This window comes from Mus musculus, chromosome 3 (assembly GCF_000001635.26).
Source record: "Mus musculus strain C57BL/6J chromosome 3, GRCm38.p6 C57BL/6J".
NCBI classification, from domain to species: domain Eukaryota; kingdom Metazoa; phylum Chordata; class Mammalia; order Rodentia; family Muridae; genus Mus; species Mus musculus.
Genome location: NC_000069.6, coordinates 46,208,922 through 46,228,605, shown reverse-complemented (window position 1 = coordinate 46,228,605; position 19,684 = coordinate 46,208,922).

Here is a 19,684-nt window from a genome sequence, read left to right as displayed (position 1 = left end):
AGTGATTAAAATCATGATCAATACATTTAAAACATTCGTATATATTCTCTAAAAGTGTTCTTAAATTAATTAGACTATTCCTAATAATAAAATTTTTAGTAATTCTCTTACCTTTCTCTTCAATAAAAGCCACTCTTTTTATTAGATATTTTCGTTATTTACATTTCAAATGTTATTCCCTTTCCTAGTTTCCCCTCAGAAAATCCCCTTTATCGCCCCGCCTCCCTGCCCCCACTGTTCAACAACCCTCCCTTTTCCTGGCTCTGGCATTCCCTGGGGCATAGAATCTTCACAGAACCAAGTGCCTCTCCTCCCATTGATGGCCACCTAGGCTCTCCTCTGCTACTTATGCAGCTAGAGCCATGAGTCCTGCCATGTGTTTTCTTTGATTGGTGATTTTGTCCCTGGGAGCTCTGGGGGTACTGGTTAGTTCATATTGTTGTTCCTCCTATGGAGTTGCAAACCCCTTCAACTCCTTGGGTATTTTCTCTAGCTCCTCCATTAGGGACACTCTTAAAAGCAGAAAATAAATGGTATAAAATTTTAGTAGATCTAATAGTAGAAATCATAATGCAGTCATTATAAAAGCTGTGTATCAATTTTATCATTCAAAGGAAAACATGAAGAACAATGGGTTTAAGAACAAGCAATGACTTGTAAGTGAGAATATCCTTTTCCTTTATTCACTTTTGTTTGAGGGAAAACAATTGAGACTTTTACTGTCACATTGACCCCCTTAATGGCAATCTGCTTTGCTCTATTATCTGGGGCTGTTTGTCCATTCACAAGTGTGTACATAAACACGTATACACAGAAGGGTAATTCTAGCACCCCAGTTTCTTATAGGCCTAAACTCTGGACTGTGTATATTTTAAATATTAATTCTAAAATAGTAATTATGAATTTTTGTTTCTGTGTTAATTGCATATGGGTAAATTAAAATAAAAGATATGACTAATAACAATAAAGGAACCTACAGTATATTCACACATTCTTCGAACAACACGCAACTTAACCTAAGTCCTTTCTAAGAATAGTTAGGAATTTCTTTCTATAAATAGTAGTTATTATTTAGGAATATAAATAGATTAAAAGGTATAGGAACTTTGAAAAATGACTAGATGCAACAGGATTGAATGTTTTAAACCTGAGACACGAAAAAACAGAAAAGATGAATAATTTTTAACCTATATTAGGGTGACATGATAGGATGTAAAAAGTTTATTTATTTCTCCAGAATCTTTTATTAAATTTCAGATATAAAGCCACATGGATAAAAGCTTAATTAACAGTTTAATCTGTATAACCTCACCTCGATCCTTTGAGGAGTTAGAACTGCAAAAATCTTAAAGAGTTCCAGATATTGAAAGACATATCAATGATGCAGTCTATCTATCTATCTATCTATCTATCTATCTATCTATCTATCATCTTTTATATATCTATAATCTATCTACCACCTTTCATCTATCTATAGATCTATCCTCTCTCTATCTTCTATCATTAATCTATTATCTATCTACAATCTATCATGTAAATGCCCATCAGTCAATCCATCTTTCCATCAATCAATCAATCTCTCTCTGTCTGTCTCTCTCTGTCTCTCTTTCTCTCTCTCACATCTCCCTATACATTTGTGGTTTCCTTTATAATGTTCTAGTTTCTCCTTTTATTTTCAGGTTTCTGTATTTAAATTATTTTCTCAGGTGAGTACATTGGATTTAAGACATATTCTCGGGATAGTTTCTTAAGCCTAGTTCCCTATTAAAGTAAAACAAATTATATTGACTTTTAAATTTGATACTTTTGTGGTCATGTATAATGAAATCACTGTGCCATCATTTATTACACTTATTTCCCTGGAGATTGGAGGATAGAAAGGGTTAGATCAACACTTTTAAATGCAATAATTTATTTTGAAAATACTAGCACCCATGTAAGGTCTACATTTTAAATCCTCTTATGCCTTAGCTTCTCTACATGCACAACAATGTTTTTTTTTTTTTTTTTTTCTTAAAAACTTCATATCAGCTTTGTCAACACTCCGGCATTTTCAGTTATCCAGATGTATTCACATAGCTGTCTTAATTCCATGTTACCGCCTATCGTTTCAGGGGAAAAAAATTATTACTCTAGTGATTCCATAGCCAGGGTACTTAAACATTTTTATTTTGATCCCTATTAGTATAATATTTATAATTTAATATTATATATAAAACATAAAATATACATTATTCATTAGTGACTAAAATCTCTTCTTTCCAAGAAGGCAAATGAAATTCACAGATTCTGGACCATTAATAAGATTAGTAACAAGAAAAGGCATGTTTGAAGGAAACTTTCTAATTTACTTTAGTTTAAAAATATCTATGATCTAATTCCATATGGCATTGATTATTTCTTACAAAGTAGACGTTTTCATACAATGTGTTCTGATTATGGCTTCTCCTCCTCGAATTCCTCCCAGATAACCCTTGAGCTCTCCACCCTCTCAAACCCATACTCTCTTTCCTCTCACTATTGCTTTTAATGTTTTGGATAGTATTGTCTTCAGCTTAAAGTTCTCTTGGGAAACCTCTTTTCAGATTTTTATATCCATTTTATTCTAAACTTTCATAGTGCTAGAGTATTGTTATATTTCACTAGACACACACACACATACACTCACACACACACACACACACACACACACACACACACACACACATAGTGAATTTGTGATTTCCAGAATATGTACAAGATATTAATGTCTAATGTTCATGATCCCAAAAGAGGAAATAGAGAACTGGACATACACATGTTTGTAAACCATTATAAAAATGGTAGGAATGTAATATTGTTTTTCTTTAAGATGTTCATGTGTTTTCATGTGTTATGTCATCTCTCCATTCATATTCTTGACTTTCTAGGTGTTATTATTTCACCAAAATATAAGAGAAAAACACATGTAACAGTATTTCATTTATACTCTACAGAACTTCATATCTTCTATCTGAAGTAAGGAGGGTAGCTTTTGTTTTTGATATATGAACTTTTCCAGATATTGGAAAGTGTTGTAGTGATGTGCCAATATATGCTTTACTTTAGAATTTCAATTACATAAAATCAGAAATATCAATCAAATCCTAGGTATCCTGAGGCACGTCCAGCTACACTGAGCAACAAGCTGTTCTCTAAGTTCCAGTGAAGGCTCTGATCACCTTCACCGTGCCTGCTGCATCAGAAACATTCAAGTTAGATCCCTTCACCCTGCCTATAAGACCCTGACCACCAACTGTATCAAGAACATTCAGGTTAGACCCTGTCTACCCCTCTGCCTGCAATCCCCTGCACACCTGTTATTCTGCAGCATGCCCAGCTGTCCTGAGATGCAAGCTGTCACAGGGGTGTCACTGTCTAGCCACCATTGCACCTGCTTTCACCAGTCCTACTGCACTGGGAACTTCCAGGTTAAATATCTTAGCAACCAATCCTCTGCATCCTGGCTATTCTGGGGCACACTCAGCTCTCTTGAGACATTCACTGCTCACTGAGTTCCACAGTTCAACCCAAGGCTGTCCACTGGAGAACAGCCGTACCAGGAACATTCAGATTTGCCCTGCCTTTGGGAGACAGGCTACAACAGGAACATCCAGAGATAATTAGATAGCTAAAGAACAGCATAAGTAAACAATCCTCAAGAACAATTGCAATTTGGCAACCCCAGATTCCAGCTTTCCTCCTACAATAATACCTAGATGTCCTAGCATAACCTAAGCACAGAAAAGTGATGTTAAGTCCAATCTTATAAGGATTATAAAGGTCTTTAAAGAGGAAATTAATAAATTTCTTAAATAAATGCAGAAGCATATAATTTAAACTGTGAAGGAAATCAATAAAACTGTTCAAGAATTAAAAATGGAAATAGCAGCAATAAAGAAAACAAACTGAGGGGATTCTGAGGTGGAAAACCTAGAAAAGATAACCCAAACAATAGATGTAAACATGACTAACAGAATAAGAGAGACAGAAAATAATCTCAGGCTTTGAAGGTACAATAGAAGATATTGATACATCAGGTGAAGAAAATGTTAAATCCAAAATAGTGCTGATAGAAACATCCAAGAAATATGGAATAGTATGCAAAGACCTAGCCTAAAAATAATAGAAAAAGGCGATGTTGATGAATCCCAGCTCCAAGGATCAGAAAATATCTTCAATAAACCCTTAATAGAAAATTTCACCAATATAAAGAAAATGATGCCTATAAACATACAAAAAGCTTTCAGAAAGGATATTAGATTGGACCACAAAATCCTCTTAACACAAAATAATTAACATGCTAAATCTACAGAAGAAAGAATATTGAAAGTTTCAAAGGCAGGCCTGTGACAATTACACCTGACTTCTCTTCAGATACTTTAAAATCTGTAAGGGCCTGAGCAAATATTGGCATATCCTGACATACCACAGATGTCAGCACAGACTACTATAACCAGAAACAGTTTTAATCACCATAGATGGAGTAGATATTTCATGACAAAACATAATGTAAAAAATATCTAACCACAAATCCAATCCTACAGAAGATACTAGGAGAAAACCTTCAACCTAATGAGGCTAACTCTACCCAAGCAAACAGAGGAAATAAATAATCTCCCACCAGTGAAACCAAAAGAAGGGAACAACAGAATAACACACACAGTCTACCACCATCAACATCAAAATAACTGAAATTAGCAATCATTGGTCATTAATATCTGTCAAGAGCAAGGGAATCAACAGGATAACAGAATGTATCTGAAAACATGAACCAGCATTCTGCTGCATACAAGAAACATGCCTGGGAATAAGCATAACCATAGTGGTAGACTTCAACATACCATTCTCATCAATCAATAGGTTATCAAGAGAGAAACTAAACAGAAACAATGAAACTAAAAACCATGATGAATCAAATTTACCTAAAAAGTATGTACTGAACATTCAACCCACTAAAGAATACACCTTCTTCACAGCACCTCATCCAATCTTACCTGAAATTGACCATATAATTGGTCACAAAACAAGCCTTAACAAATAGACATATACCCAAGCATCTCATCAGAACACCATGCAGGAAAGCTGGACTTCAACCATACCAGAAACAACAGAAAGCCTGCAAACTCATGGAAACTAAACAACTCAATATTCACTGGGTCAGGGAAAAATAAAGAAAGAAGTTAAAAACTGTTTAGAATTCAAGAAAAACAGAACAGTATACCTGAACTTATGGTGCACAATAAAAGCAGTGCTAACAGAAAAGATCTTAGAACAAATGTCTTCATAAAAAAACTTGAAGAGCTCTCATACTAGCAACTTAAGAAAGCACTCCTGAAAGAACTAGACCAAAAAGAAACAACCACACCAAAAAGGAGAAGACTATAGGAAATAATCAAGCTCAAGACTGAAATCAATAAATTAGAAAAAAGTGAAATCAAGAGCTAGATCTAAGAGAAAATCAACAAGATAGACCTACCCTTAGCCAAACTAATTGAAAGCCAGAGAGACAATATATAAATTTACAAAATCAGAAATGAAAAGAGAGACATAACAACAGACAATGAGGAAATCCAAAGAATCATTAGTTCTTACTTAAAAGCCTATACTCCACAAAAATGGAAAATCTAAATGAAATGGACAATTTTCTTGATAGATTCCACTTACCAAATTAAATAAAAATCAGGCAAACAATTTAAATAGTCCTATATCACTTAAGGATGCAGAAGCAGTCATCAAAATTTCTCAATTAAAAACAAACAAACAAACAAACAAAACCAAAAAACCACCACCAACAACAACAACCAAAACAAAACAAAACAAACAAACACTGCATGGTATTGACATTTAAAGAGACAGGTTAAAAATTGAATAAAATCAAAGACCCTGAAATAATAAGCAAAAACTATTCAAAAATGTAAAAGGAAGCATCAACAACAAATGGTGCTTACCTAACTACTGTATATCTGCATGTAGAAGAATATGACTAAATCCATATCTATCACCCTGTACAAAAACCAAGTCAACATGGTTCATGTTCATCAGCATAAAACTGTATACACTAAATGTGCTATAAGAGAAACTAAGGAATAACTTGTTAGTACAAGACACATCTTCCTCAATAGAACACCAGCAGCTCATTCACTATGACAAAAAAATTAATAAATATGACCTCAGGAAAAGGAAAAACTCCTGTATGGCAAAGGGCATTGTCAATAGGATAAAATGGCAATCCAAAAAATAGGAACAAGTCTTCGTTGACCCTTCATTTGCCAGAGAACTAATATTCAGAGAACTCATGAAATTAGACACCAACCAACCAAATTATTATTAATTATTAAATTAGGAATTTCTAATGCCCTATAAGCATTTAAAGAAATGCTCAACAACTTTAGTCATCAAGAAAATTCAAATCAAAACTATGCTGAAATCTTATATTACAACCTTTGGAATGACTAGGATCAAAAACTCAAGTGATAGCACATGATGGTGAGGCTGTAAAGCATGGAAAACACTCCTCCATTGCTGATGGGTATGTGAACTTGTACAATCACTTGGCAATCGATTCAGCAGTTTCTAATAAAATTGGGATAGTTTTACCTCATGCCTCAGCTACACCATGCCTGGGCATATACCCAAAAGATGCCCTACTATACCACAAAGACACTTGCTGAACAGTCTTCATGGCAGCTTCAGCTTTAGCCAGAAGGTGGAAACAATTCAGATGTACCTCCACCCAAGAATGGATAAAGAAAAATGTGATGCACTTACACACTACTTATTCAACTATTAAAAACAAGGACATCCTGAAGGTTGTAGACAAATAGATGGAACTATAAAATTTCATCCTGAGTGAAGTAACAGAGACCCAGAAAAATACATATGGTATGTACTCACTTATCAGTGGATATTAGCAATAAGTAATAGATAATCATGCTACTATTCACAGAATGAAAGAAGCTGAGTAATAAGAAAGGCATAAGGGAGGATACTTGAATCTCACTCAGACAGGGAAGTAAAATAGACATTGGAAGTGATTGGAGAGCGTGAAGTGGATGGGAGAAGGAATGGGTAAAGGAAGAATGTGGGGATCAGGTAAAGGGAATGGGAGGGCTCAGAGAGAGAAGAAATGAGTGGGAGGAGCATCTCTGTGACAAGCTCGAGACCTAGGTTTAGAGAAACCTCTGGAAGGATAAAAGGGGACCCTAGGTTAAACTCCTAGCAATGGGGAGCATAGATTGTGAAGTGTCCACCTCCTACAGCCAGGCATGTCTTACATTAAAGGGAACATCTTATAGTGAAGGGACACCAACTCAGCCACAAAACCTGGACTCAAAATTTGCCCTTCCTATAAGATGCACAGAGATATATTTAGAGCAAAAATTGAGGGAATAGTCAAGTAATGACTGGCCAAACTTGAGAATCTTGAGACTCACCCTATGGAAGAATGCCAACACCTGACACTGTTAATGAAAATCTGTTTTGCTTGTAGAAAATCTGCTGTAACTGTCTTGTGAGAGCCTCATTCAGCATCTGATAGAAACTGATACAGAGACCCACAATCAAACATTAGGTGGGGCTCATGGAATCTTGAGGAAGAGTTAAGAGAAAGAACGAAAGGGGTCAAAGACACAACAAATATGGCAGAGCTTACTAAAGTGAGCCTATGAGGTTTCACAGAGACTGAAAGACCATGTATCTGCTAGATTTTCCCTCTTCATATATGTTGCAGATGTATAGCTGGCTGCCTCTGACTTGGATTCTTTTGCCTGACTTTACCTCTCTTTCCTCGAGCTGAGCTGCCTTGTCTGGCCCTAGTGCAAGAGGATGCACTTAATTTGATGTTATTTCATGTTCCAGGGAAAGTTGGTCCAGTAAAAGAAATGAGTTCCACTTATTCTCAGAGAGGGGAAGAGATGAGGGAAAAGGACTCAGAAAAGCAGAGGGAAGGGAGCTGTGATCAGGATGTAATGTGAATAAATAAATTAATTAATTAAAAATATCAATTAATTTTTGTTAATATGCTGACAAAAAGTCAGTACCATTTGAGTTATTTTATTGTGTAGACTTTTTATTAAGATATATTTATATATCAGTATCTAAATATTATATAGAATATTATTGACTGGTAATCCTATAAAAGTAGCTTATTCTCATATATTAAAATAATTCACATTTTTCTTTATAAATGTAAGTGAAGCATTTCTTGGTGTACCAAAACCTGTTGTGTCTGGCCAGCAGATCACGAAACAGTTTTTCCAGCAGGGGCCCTCCTGACATGTGTCTGATTCATGGCTGAAGCACGTGGCAGCTCTCGGCTTTGCAGATAAAGTTTTTTATACCATCTTTTTCATCCAACATAAAACATAGAACATTCATTCATACAGACTGGACACGAACATACATGAATTGAACATGAGAACAGATTGGTGCACCAGACATTACACGAGACACAAAAGGGAACAGAGTACTCCTGCTATAAGACCCAGAGAGAAATTTCTCTCTGCTTTTTGGGACATTTTCCTCCCTCATGATGCAGTTTTTATTAACTGCGGCAATCCGCCTGATTATTAATTTCCTTTTAATAAACCCTTTCTTTTCTCACGCCTAAAAATGTAGCTTCGGAGAGCCACGGCCTACCACCTGTTATAGTTCCCAGCTCCTCTTAAGCTTCACTGCTGAACCTAAGTGAACCAGCGCTCGGGTTTAACGCTGTTTCAGTTTAGACCATACCTTCTCCGGTATGAATTTCCTTTATCCTTTAATTATTCCATGGAGCTCCAAACCAGCAGTGCCTCTTCCAAAATCCTTTGCCGTTTCTCAGCCCCACGTTGGGCGCCAAATGTTGTGTCCGACCAGCAGATCACAACATGGGTTCTAACCTGGAAAGGCATTTTGGAAACCTGGAAGAGAAGAGCGGCTAGGTGGCGAGATAAAGAAATGCAGCTAAGACAGGCATTCTGATCAAAGCTCAATTTTACTGTTCTGCACGCAATTATAAAGCAAGGGAAGGGGGCCCGATTCCCACCAATTAATCTTGGAGTCCAATAGCAGGGTGACCACGTGCACAGCTCCGAATAGCAAAGCGGCAGGTTCCAGCATTGGGCATGGCAGAACGGTTGAGTGGGAAGCTCCACCCCTGAGCAAGCAGGTTTCAGGCTGGGGGAGGTGAGACTACAAAAACCCACTAACAACATCTCTCCAAGGTTGCCTCTGTAGATGCAGATTAAATTGAAGCCTGCAAAAAAAAAAAAAAAAAAAAAAAAAAAAACTTCAGAAGCACATTAGACATAAAATGAATTCTGTACAAGCAACAAGGGGGAAGCTCCTAATATTCATAAAAGTTCTCCTAACACCATTCATTTAACACAAGTACCTGGGAAATCAATGAATCTCCAGAGAAACTGAATATAAATAAAATATCTTCTTTTGCTATTTTTCAGTGCAGTATATAAACATAACAGAAATAATTCAAAATTTTAACATGGTTTTAAAAAATGAAGAATCATGGGAAAATACTGAGAAGTGTACATAGTAGTAAATCAATAGAACAGTGTCATAATAATAAAATAGGTATTGGAAATACGTGATGAAAATCCAATAGAAACAATAGTTCATTTTTATTTTTGTCATACTCAGAAGGAAAGAATTATTCAGTCTAAATTGATTGCTATTTTGATGGATTATATCATACAGTTAACTAATAAGCAAGGTGGATAACACAAACATGCTATTTTCAAATAGGAAACAAAACTGAGCCTGTAAAATCATATGACAACTTCAATCTATTCCAGAAAGAGAAAGAAGTGTGGAATCATTGTCACTTTACTAAAGGAATATAATCCATATAAACTTGATCAAGTAATGATCAAATTGAATTATTATTACCCCAATAATATCAGATAAGCAACTCATGTTGTCATTTATCTTGAGTGTTAATTTATCTCAGTTATTCTTTATACCATTAAATCACATATGGTTTACTGAACATAACATAGTAACCCACTTTTAAAAACAAGAACACTACATATTGCTGTAGAAAAAATTAAAGTAAGGTTCAGGTACTGGCCAAAACTTTCTTTGTCTTCCACCAGCCTATTTCTGAAGACTGAATCTGCTTCCTCTCTCCCCATCCTGGGCAGGTACTGTGAGATAAGATAAGCTTAATGGAAATTGTCTACATCTGCTTTTTTTTTTCAAAATTATTATGTTTGTACTGTGAGATAAAAATTCTCAGATGTTGCAAATTTTCTACATATACTAATTTCAATAATTTCAACAAATGTGAATAGTGAGAATGGAATTCAAGTTTTATTCAAAGATTTAAGTTGAAGTGAAATTTCCACAGATACACATGATTAGAAGCTTGGAAATAATAAAACCAGCATGAGAACTACTATAAATACTAAAAATACATGAAATAGTATCTCTCTTTGCATTCAAAATACAAAATATGAGTTAGATATTCTGACTATGATGATGATGATTGTGATTTTAAGATAGAAGTTGAATGAGAAAAATTGAGAAAAAAATTATGTAAAGCTATTTATTTAATTTCATAAAGATCTGTGCTTCAGGAAAACCTTCTGTTTGGATTTCATGAAAAAAGCCCTTTACCTGAGGTCTTCTGTGTATTATGCAAAAATGAGATTTGCCACTGTCTTCTAGCTTTTATCTCTTGGAGAGCATTACTATCCCCTGATTGTTCCTGTAGAATAAATAGTATCAATTATACCAAGTTCTCTCTGTTATTACACTTACATGATCAGTTTGCAGATTTACCATGGTCAAGATGTAACTCTATTCTATCAACCAAGTACATATAGGGTCTTTATTATTTATTTCATTTTACTTTACTTTATTTTATTGGTTATTTTATTTATTTACATTTCAAATGTTATCCCCCTTTCCCAGTTAAATCCCCTGTTCCCTCCACCATTCCCCAAGCTTCTATGAGCTTACTCCTCCACCCACCCACAGCCTCCTACCTCAATGCGTTATCATTCTCCTACACTGGGTCATTGAGCCTTCACAGGACCAATGGGCTCCTCTCCCATTGATTCCAGAAAAGGTCATCCTCTACTACATATGTGCAGCTGGAGCCATAGGTGCCTCCATGTGTACTCTCTGGCTGGTGGTTTAGTCCCTGGGAGCTCTGGGGGATCTAGTTGGTTGATATTGTTCTCCCTATGGGGTTGTTAACACTTCAAGCTCCTTTAGTAATTCCTGTTATTCCTCTATTTTGGTCTCCACACTTAGTAGGATGGTTGGCTGTGTGAATTCACATTTGTATTGGTCAGGCTCTGTCATAGTCTCACAAGAGACAGATATACCAGGCTCCTGTCAGGAAGTACTTCTTGGCATTAACTATAGTGTGTAGATTTGGTGCCTGCAGATGGGATGGATTCCTAGCTGAAAACGTTTCTGGATGGCCTTTCCTTCAGTCTCTGCTCCATTCATTGTCCCCTCATTTCCTTTTGATGGGAGCAATTCTGTATTAATATTTTTGAGATGTTTGTGTGCCCCATCCCTCAATCAAGGGCCTTGCCTATCCACTGGATATGGTCTCTACCGGTAATCTCTCCCTTTGTTGAGTATTTCAGCTAATGTCATACTAGTCAGCTATTAAAAATAATGACTTCATGAAATTTGCCTGCAAATGAATATAACTAGAAAATATCATCCTGAGTGAGGTGACCCTGTCACTAAAGTGTGAATTCTTCAGTCCTTCTCAGAATATGGAGGAAAACATTCAGGAGAGGTAGAGGGAGGGAGGGATCTAGGAGGGAGAGTAGTGGGAGGGGAAAGAGATGGGCAGGATCAGGTTAGAAAGGAGACAGGGAAGAAGTACACAGGGTCCGGAAATTGAATGTAGGGGTGTAGCAGTGGGGGATGGGGAACTGGTAGTAGCCACTAGAAATTCCCAGCTATGGTCTTCTTAATTGCTATTTATTTAGCCTCTCAACTAAGGGGAGGTTTGTACTGGACTTCTAGGTAGTGGTTCTTTCTCAAAGCTATCTTTACTTATAAATAATTCTATAGTAGTTATCTGTATTAGAAGCAAGGCTATATAAAGAACAAAAGAGCCTTTCAAATGATCCTTACTTAAAAACTCGAGGTGTGAGGGAGGCAAACAAACTTCAGTCACTGTCCCAGAGCACTGTGATTCATTCTGTCTGTTTGTCTGGTTTATGTCATGCCCAACCACAATCCCTTAATGGTACTGTCTTGGTGATCCAGGCTTGACTGGACCTTTAGCCTTCATTTTAACACCAGCCTCCACTGTAACTTCAGCATATTAAAGAACTTGCAATTTTTATCGTGACTTCTTTCCATTACTACTTAAAAGAGGTGTTCCTGTGTTCTGAATACCAACTGTGTGTTATATGTAATATCATAATGAGTCATTTTTTTCTGATGGTCTTATGTTTTCACATGTTTTAAGCATACTGATGCACAGTGGAACGTTATGATGCTTAAAGCCTACACAAAAATCTATAGGCAACTAAGGGATACTGAGAGTTGGAGAAGTCTTCCACAGAGAAGAGAACACTAGTTGATTTTCTAATACCAAATGTCACTCCTGAAAACATCCATACCAGTAACATACAGACTGAAATGGTTATATTTATGAATTTGGAAATATACATGTATATCTCTCTGCATATATAACATATTGATAGAAAAAAATTAATAAAAATAGTATGAATTTGAAAAAGTGTACAGAATTGTATAAGGACAGCTTGGAAGGATGAAAAAAGAGAAAATTATATAATTATAATCTAAAAATTAAATAAGAATAGAACTAGTAGAAGATGCTGTCATGCCTGTCACTTATATATCTAATAAAATCATATTTTAACTAAGATAACTATGGATGTGAAAAATAATACAACATTGTTATAATAACTCCAATCATACAAGGATGTAAATGTCACTCAGTAACTGAAAGCTTAAATCAGGTGCATAATTTGTCCTTATTCAAAGTTATGCAAAATATATCATAGATGAACTGATGCATTATATCATAAGCATATTTATCATCTAAATATGTAAAATGGAAACAAGAAAAGTAAAGCAGCCAAGCGTGGTGGTGCACACCTTTAATCCCAGCATTGGGAGGCAGAGACAGGCAGATTTCTGAGTTCGAGGCCAGCCTGGTCTACAAAGTGAGTTCCAGGACAGCCAAGACTATACAGAGAAGCCCTGTCTCAAAAAACCAAAAAAAAAAAAAAAGTAAAGCAAATCTTTGCGACTCTGTTCAGTCCTATAAAGAAGCAGTAAATAAGTACAGATACTGCATTTTCTTGTTTCTTTTTGTTTGGTAGTTTGGAAATATTACAGAATTGTGTAGATTGTAGAAAACATGTATTTCTGATGTTGTTAATTTGTGTACATCTTATCACAGAGAAGAATAAGTATGAATAGGCATTTAAACTAATTTATTGTACCAAAATTTTATCTTCTCCAATTTTCTGTGGATATTTCTTTCCGATTAGAAATGTCATACTAATAGATTAACTTCTTCTCTATTCAAATGGAAGAAGAAAGAATAATTTTAATTATTATTTTCTATATTTTGACTAGTTGGGGGTTTCTGTAATGTTCTCCATTGGCTGCAAAAAAGAAGCTTCTCTTATGGGAAATGGGAAACTACACTTTTCTGTAAGTATAAGGCTAAATATCTGGGATGCAGTCCAGAATTATACTGGATTAGGAAAGTGGCAAAAGTAGGTTTTCCCCTAAGATCCATGATATCACTAGACATTGGTATTTGACTAAGTATAGAGAACAAAGAATGAATCATCTCTTGTGAGAGCCTTAAATCCAACAATACAATTGTTGGCTGGAAGTGCTAATAATGTATCCTGTGGATATGTTCCCACACCAGTCATTTTTGTGAGTTACAATCTTTACACCTAGGTAAGATGACTGATTGCAGTTTTTACTTTGGCAGCTTGCATAGCACCTTCAAATATTATGAAGGTTACTTCTTAGGGAGTAGACACAAAGGGAAGGTTCTACCACAATTGATATTTTAACAATACAACTCCTGTACTTAAGGATTTTGGGAAACCACAGAAGATGGTTAGAGGTCAAAAGACAAATACATGTGCTATGAAACAGTGATTTGCACATATGACCCATTACATATCAATATTATGGCTATCTAAACAAATCAGTACTACGGCAGCAGTCCATATACCACCGTGAACTGGGAAATATCAAAAGGCTCTACACCAGGATAAAGAGCCACTGGCAGAAACTTAAGGGCTACTGAAAGAGGAAAATTAGCCAGGGAGGAAGTTGCTAATGGTATTCCAAGAGCATCTCTAAATATATATGTGTGTGTGTGTGTGTATGTGTGTGTGTGTGTGTGTGTGTGTGTGTGTGTGTGTGTGTATGAAACTTTAAATAAATTCAGCAAGAAATATATGTGTTTAGCTATAGCAGTGTCTAATAAACATGTTTCATGTTTAAATATACAAGGTCATGAATTTGAGAGGGATATAGGAATCTCAGGAGCACTACTGACAAGACTGAAGAGAAAGGTACTAATAATGTATCTACAGGACTCAAGCATGAAATTCCCACAAAAATAATAATTGACAAAGACAGAGGCTGAGACTCGCAGCCAAGCATTGGACTTAACACAAGGTCACTAAAGGAGGATTTAGAGAAAGAACCAAAGGAGATAAATGGGGTTTATAGCCCATAGAAAGAACAACAATATCAGCAAACCAGATTCCCTAGAGCTCCCAGGGACTAAAACACCAACCAAAGAGTACCCTATCCCATCAACCCTCTTCCTGCTTCTATGAGGGTGTAAGTCCATCCACCAACCCACTTCCACCTCCCCACCCTTATTTCCCCTACAAGAGGGCATCTATCCAGACTACATAGAACCAAGGATCTCTCTCCCATTGATGCCTGACAACGCCATCCTCTGCTACATATTCAGCTAGAGCCATGTGTACTCCTTGGCTGATTGCTTAGTCCCTGGGAGGTCTGGGGGTTTTAACTGGTTGATATTTTAGTTTTTCCTATGGGGTTGCAAACCCCTTTAGCTCCTTCAGTCCTCTCACTAACTCCTCTACTGGGGACCCTGTGCTCAGTCCAATGGTTGGATGCCAGCATTTTGTCACTGTATTTGTAAGGTTCTGGCAGGGCTTCCAAGGAGACAACCATTTCAGGCTCCTTTCAGCATTCACATCTTGGCATCCACAATAGTGTCTGAATTTGGTAAATATTTATGGGATGAATGCCCTGGTGGGACAGTCTTTGTATGGCCTTTCATTCAGTCTCTGCTCTACATTTTATCTCCATATTTGCTCCTGTGAGTATTTTGTTCTCCTTTTAAAAAGGACAGAAGCACCCACACTTTGTTCTTCTTTCTTCTTGAGCTTCATGTTTTATGTGAATTGTATCTTGGGTATTTGGAGCTTTTGGTCTAATATCTACTTATCAGTGAATGCCTACTATGTGTGTTCTTATATTATTGGGTTACCTCACTCAGGATGATATTTTCTAGTTCCATCTATTTGCCTAAGAATTTCATGAATCCATCATCTTTGCTAGCTGAGTAGTACTCCATTGTGTAAATGTACCGCATTTTCTGTATCCATTGCTCTGTTGAGAGACATCTGGGTTCTTTTCAGCTTCTGGCTATTATAAATAAGGCTGCTATGACATAGTGGGGCATGTGTCCTTATTACAAGTTGGAACATCTTCTGGGTATATACCCCAGAGAGGAATTGCTGGACCTTCTGGTAGTACTATGCCCAATTTTCTGAGGAAGAGCCAAACTGATTTCTAGAGTGGTTGTTCCAGCTTGCAATCCCACCAGAAATGGAAGAGGGTTCCTCTTTCTCCACATGCTCACCATCATCTGCTGTCACCTGAATTTTTGATCTTAGCCATTCTGACTAATATGAGGTAGAATCATCTTTACCAATCCTACATCTGATAGAGGGCAAATATCCAATATATATAAAAAGAACTCAAAAAGTTAGACTTCAGAGAAGCAAAGAACCCTATTTTTAAAATGGGGTATATATCTTAAAAAATAGAAGAGTGTTCCCATTTCTCTACATCCTTGCCAGCATCTTCTGTCAACTAAACTTTTAATCTTAGCCATTCTGACTGGTGTGAGGTGGAATCTCAGGGTTATTTTGATTTGCATTTCCCTGATGACTAAGAATGTTGAAAATTTCTTTAGGTGATTCTCAATTCAAAATTACTCAGTTGAGAATTTTGGTTTAGCTTTGTACCCCATTTTTAATAGGGGTATTTATTTGTCTGGAGTTTTTCTTCTTGAGTTCTTTGTGTATATTGGATATTAACCCCCTATCAGATGTAGGGTTGGTTAAGATATTTTCCCAATCTGTTGGTAGTCATTTTTTCCTATTGACAGTGCTCTTTCCCTTAAAGAAGCTTTGCAATTTTATAACATCCCATTTGTCAATTCTTGATCTTAAAACATAAGATACTGGTATTCTATTTGTTCAGGAAAATTTTTCCTGTGCCCATTTGATTGAGGTTCTTTTCTATTGGTTTCAGTGTATGTGGTTTTATGTGGAAGTCTTTGATCTACTTGGACTTGAGCTTTGTACAAGGATATAAGAATAGACTAATTTGCATTATTCTACATGCTGTCAGTTGAACCAGCACCATTTGTTGAAAATGCTGTCTTTTGTCCACTAGATGGTTTTCCACTGCAGTTTTTATCACTATTGCTCTGTAGTACAGCTTGAGATCAGGGATGCTGATTCCACCAGAAGTTTTTTTATAATTGGGAATTGTTTTCTCTATCCTCCTTCTCCTTCTCCTTCTCCTTCTCCTTCTCCTTCTCCTTCTCCTTCTCCTTCTCCTTCTCCTTCTCCTTCTCCTCCTCCTCCTTCTTTCTCCTTCTTTCTCCTTTCTTCTTCTTCTTCTTCTTCTTCTTCTTCTTCTTCTTCTTCTTCTTCTTCTTCTTCTTCTTCTTCTTCTTCCTCCTCCTCCTCCTCCTCCTCCTCCTCCTCCTCCTCCTCCTCCTCCTCCTCCTCCTCCTCCTCCTCCTCCTCCTCCTCCTCCTCTTCTTCTTCTTCTTCTTCTTCTTCTTCTTCTTCTTCTTCTTCTTCTTCTTCTTCTTTTGTTATTCCAGATGAATTTGCAAATTACTCTTTCTATCTCTATGAAGAATTGAATTGGAATTTTGATGGGGATAGCATTAAAGTTATAGATTGATTTTGGCAAGATGGTCATTTTTATTATATTAATCCTGCCAATCCATGAACATGGGAGATGCTCCAATCTTCTAAGATCTTCTTCAATTCCTTTCTTCAGAGACTTGATGTTCTTTTCATACAGATCTTTCACTTGCTTAGTTAGAGTCATACCAAGGTATTTTATATTATTTTGACTCCTTTAAAGAATATTGTTTCCTTAATTTCTTTCTCAGCCTGTTTATTTTGTTCGTAGAAGAAGGCTACTGATTTGTTTGATTTAACTTCATATCTGGCAACTTTGCTGAAGTTGCTTATCAGCTTTACAAATTCTCTGGTGGAATCTTTGGGGTCACTTAAGTATAGTATCATATCATCCCCAAATAGTGATATTTTGACTCCTTCTTTTCCAATTTATATCCCTTGACCTCATTTTGTTGTCTAATTGCTCTGGTTAGGATTTTGAGCACTATATTGAATAGGTAGGGAGAGAGCAGGCAGCCTTGTAAAGTCCCTGATTTTCATTGAATTGCTTCAAGTTTCTCTCTGCTAGGTTTGATGTTGGCTACTGATTTTCTGTATATTGCTTTTACTATGTTTAGGTATGTGCCTTGAATTCCTGATCTTTCCAAGATTTTTAATATGAAGGGATGTTGAATTTTGTTAAATGCTTTTCCAGCATCCAATCAAATGATCATGTGGTTTTTGTCTTTGAGTTTCTTTATGTAGAGGATTTCATTGATGGATTTCTCTACATTGAACCATCTCTGCATCCCTGGGATGAAAACTACTTAACTGAAGTGAATGATAGTTTTGATGTGTTCTTGGATTCAGTTTGCGAGAATTTTATAGATTATTTTTGCATCAAAGTTTGTATACAGGTAGATTATGTATACTCATAATTTTGGCTTCATAGAATGATTGGGTAGTGTTCCTTCTGTTTTATCTTTTGTGGAATAGTTTGAAGAGTATTGGAATTAAGTCTTCTTTGAAGGTCTGATAGAACTCTGCACCAAACCCATCTGGTCCTGGGCTTTATTTGGTTGGGAGACTGTTGATTACTGCTTCTATTTCTTTAGGGGCTATGGAATTGTTTAGATGGTTTATCTGATCGTTATTTTACTTTGGCATCTGTTATCTGTGTAGAAAATTGTCCATTTCATCCAGAATTTCCAGTTTTGTTGAGTATGAGCTTTTGTAGTAGGTTCTGATGATGTTTTGTAGTTCCTCAGGTTCTGATGTTATGTCTCCCTTTTCATTTCTCATATTGTTCATTTGGAAACTGTCTCTATGCCCTCTGCTTAATATGGCTAAGGGTTTATCTATCTTGCTGATTTTCTCAAAGAACCAGCTTCTCATTTGGTTGATTCTTTGTTTAGTTGTTTTTTTGTTTCTACTTTGTTGATTTCAGCCCTGAGTTTGATTATTTTCTGTGTTCTGCTCCTCTTGGGTGTATTTGGTTCTTTTTGTTCTAGAGCTTTCATATGTGCTGCCAAGATGCTCATGTATGCAATCTCCAGTTTCTTTTTGCAGGCACTCAGAGCTCTGTGTTTTCCTCTTAGTGATGCTTTCATTGTGTCCCATAAGTTTGGGTATGTTGTGGCTTCATTTTCACTAAACTCTAAACCATCTTTAATTTCTTTCCTTCTTGCTTCCTTGGCCATGTGGAGTGTTGTTCAGCTTTCAGTTGTATGTGGGCTTTCTATTGTTTATGTTATTATTCAAATCAGCCTTAGTCTGTGGTGATCTGATAGGTATATGGAGATATTTCAATCTTCTTGTATCTGTTGAGGCCTGCTTTGTGAGCAATTATATGGTCAGTTTTGGAGAAGGTACTGTGAGGAGCTAAAAAGAAGGTATATTCTCTTGTTTTAAGATAAAGTGTTTTATATATACCTGTCAAATCCATTTGGTTCATAACTTCTGTTAGTTTCACTGTGCCTCTGTTTAGTTTCTGTTTCCAGAATCTGTCCATTGATGAGAATGGTGAATGGAATTCTCCCATGGTTATTGTGTGAGATGCAATATGTGCTTTGAGCTTTAGTAACATTTCTTTTATGAATGTGGGTATCCTTGCTTTAGGAGAATATATGTTCAGAATTGAGAGTTCTTCTTGGTAGATTTTTCCTTTGATGAGCATAAAGTGTCTTTCCTTATCTTTTGTGATAACATTATGTTGAAAGTTGAATTTATTCTATATTAGAATGGCTACTCTAGCTTGTTTCTTGGGAACATTTCATTAGAGAATTCTTTTCCATCTTTTTATTCTAATGTAGTGTCTTTTTTTCACTGAAGTTGGTTTCCTGTATGCAGCAAAATGTTCGGTCATTTACATATCTAGTCTGTTAGTTTATGTCTTTTTCTTGGGGAATTGATCCACTCACTTTAAGAGATATTCAGGAAAAGTGACTGTTGCTTCCTGTTAGGTTTGTTTTTATAGGTCAAATTATGTTTATGTGGCT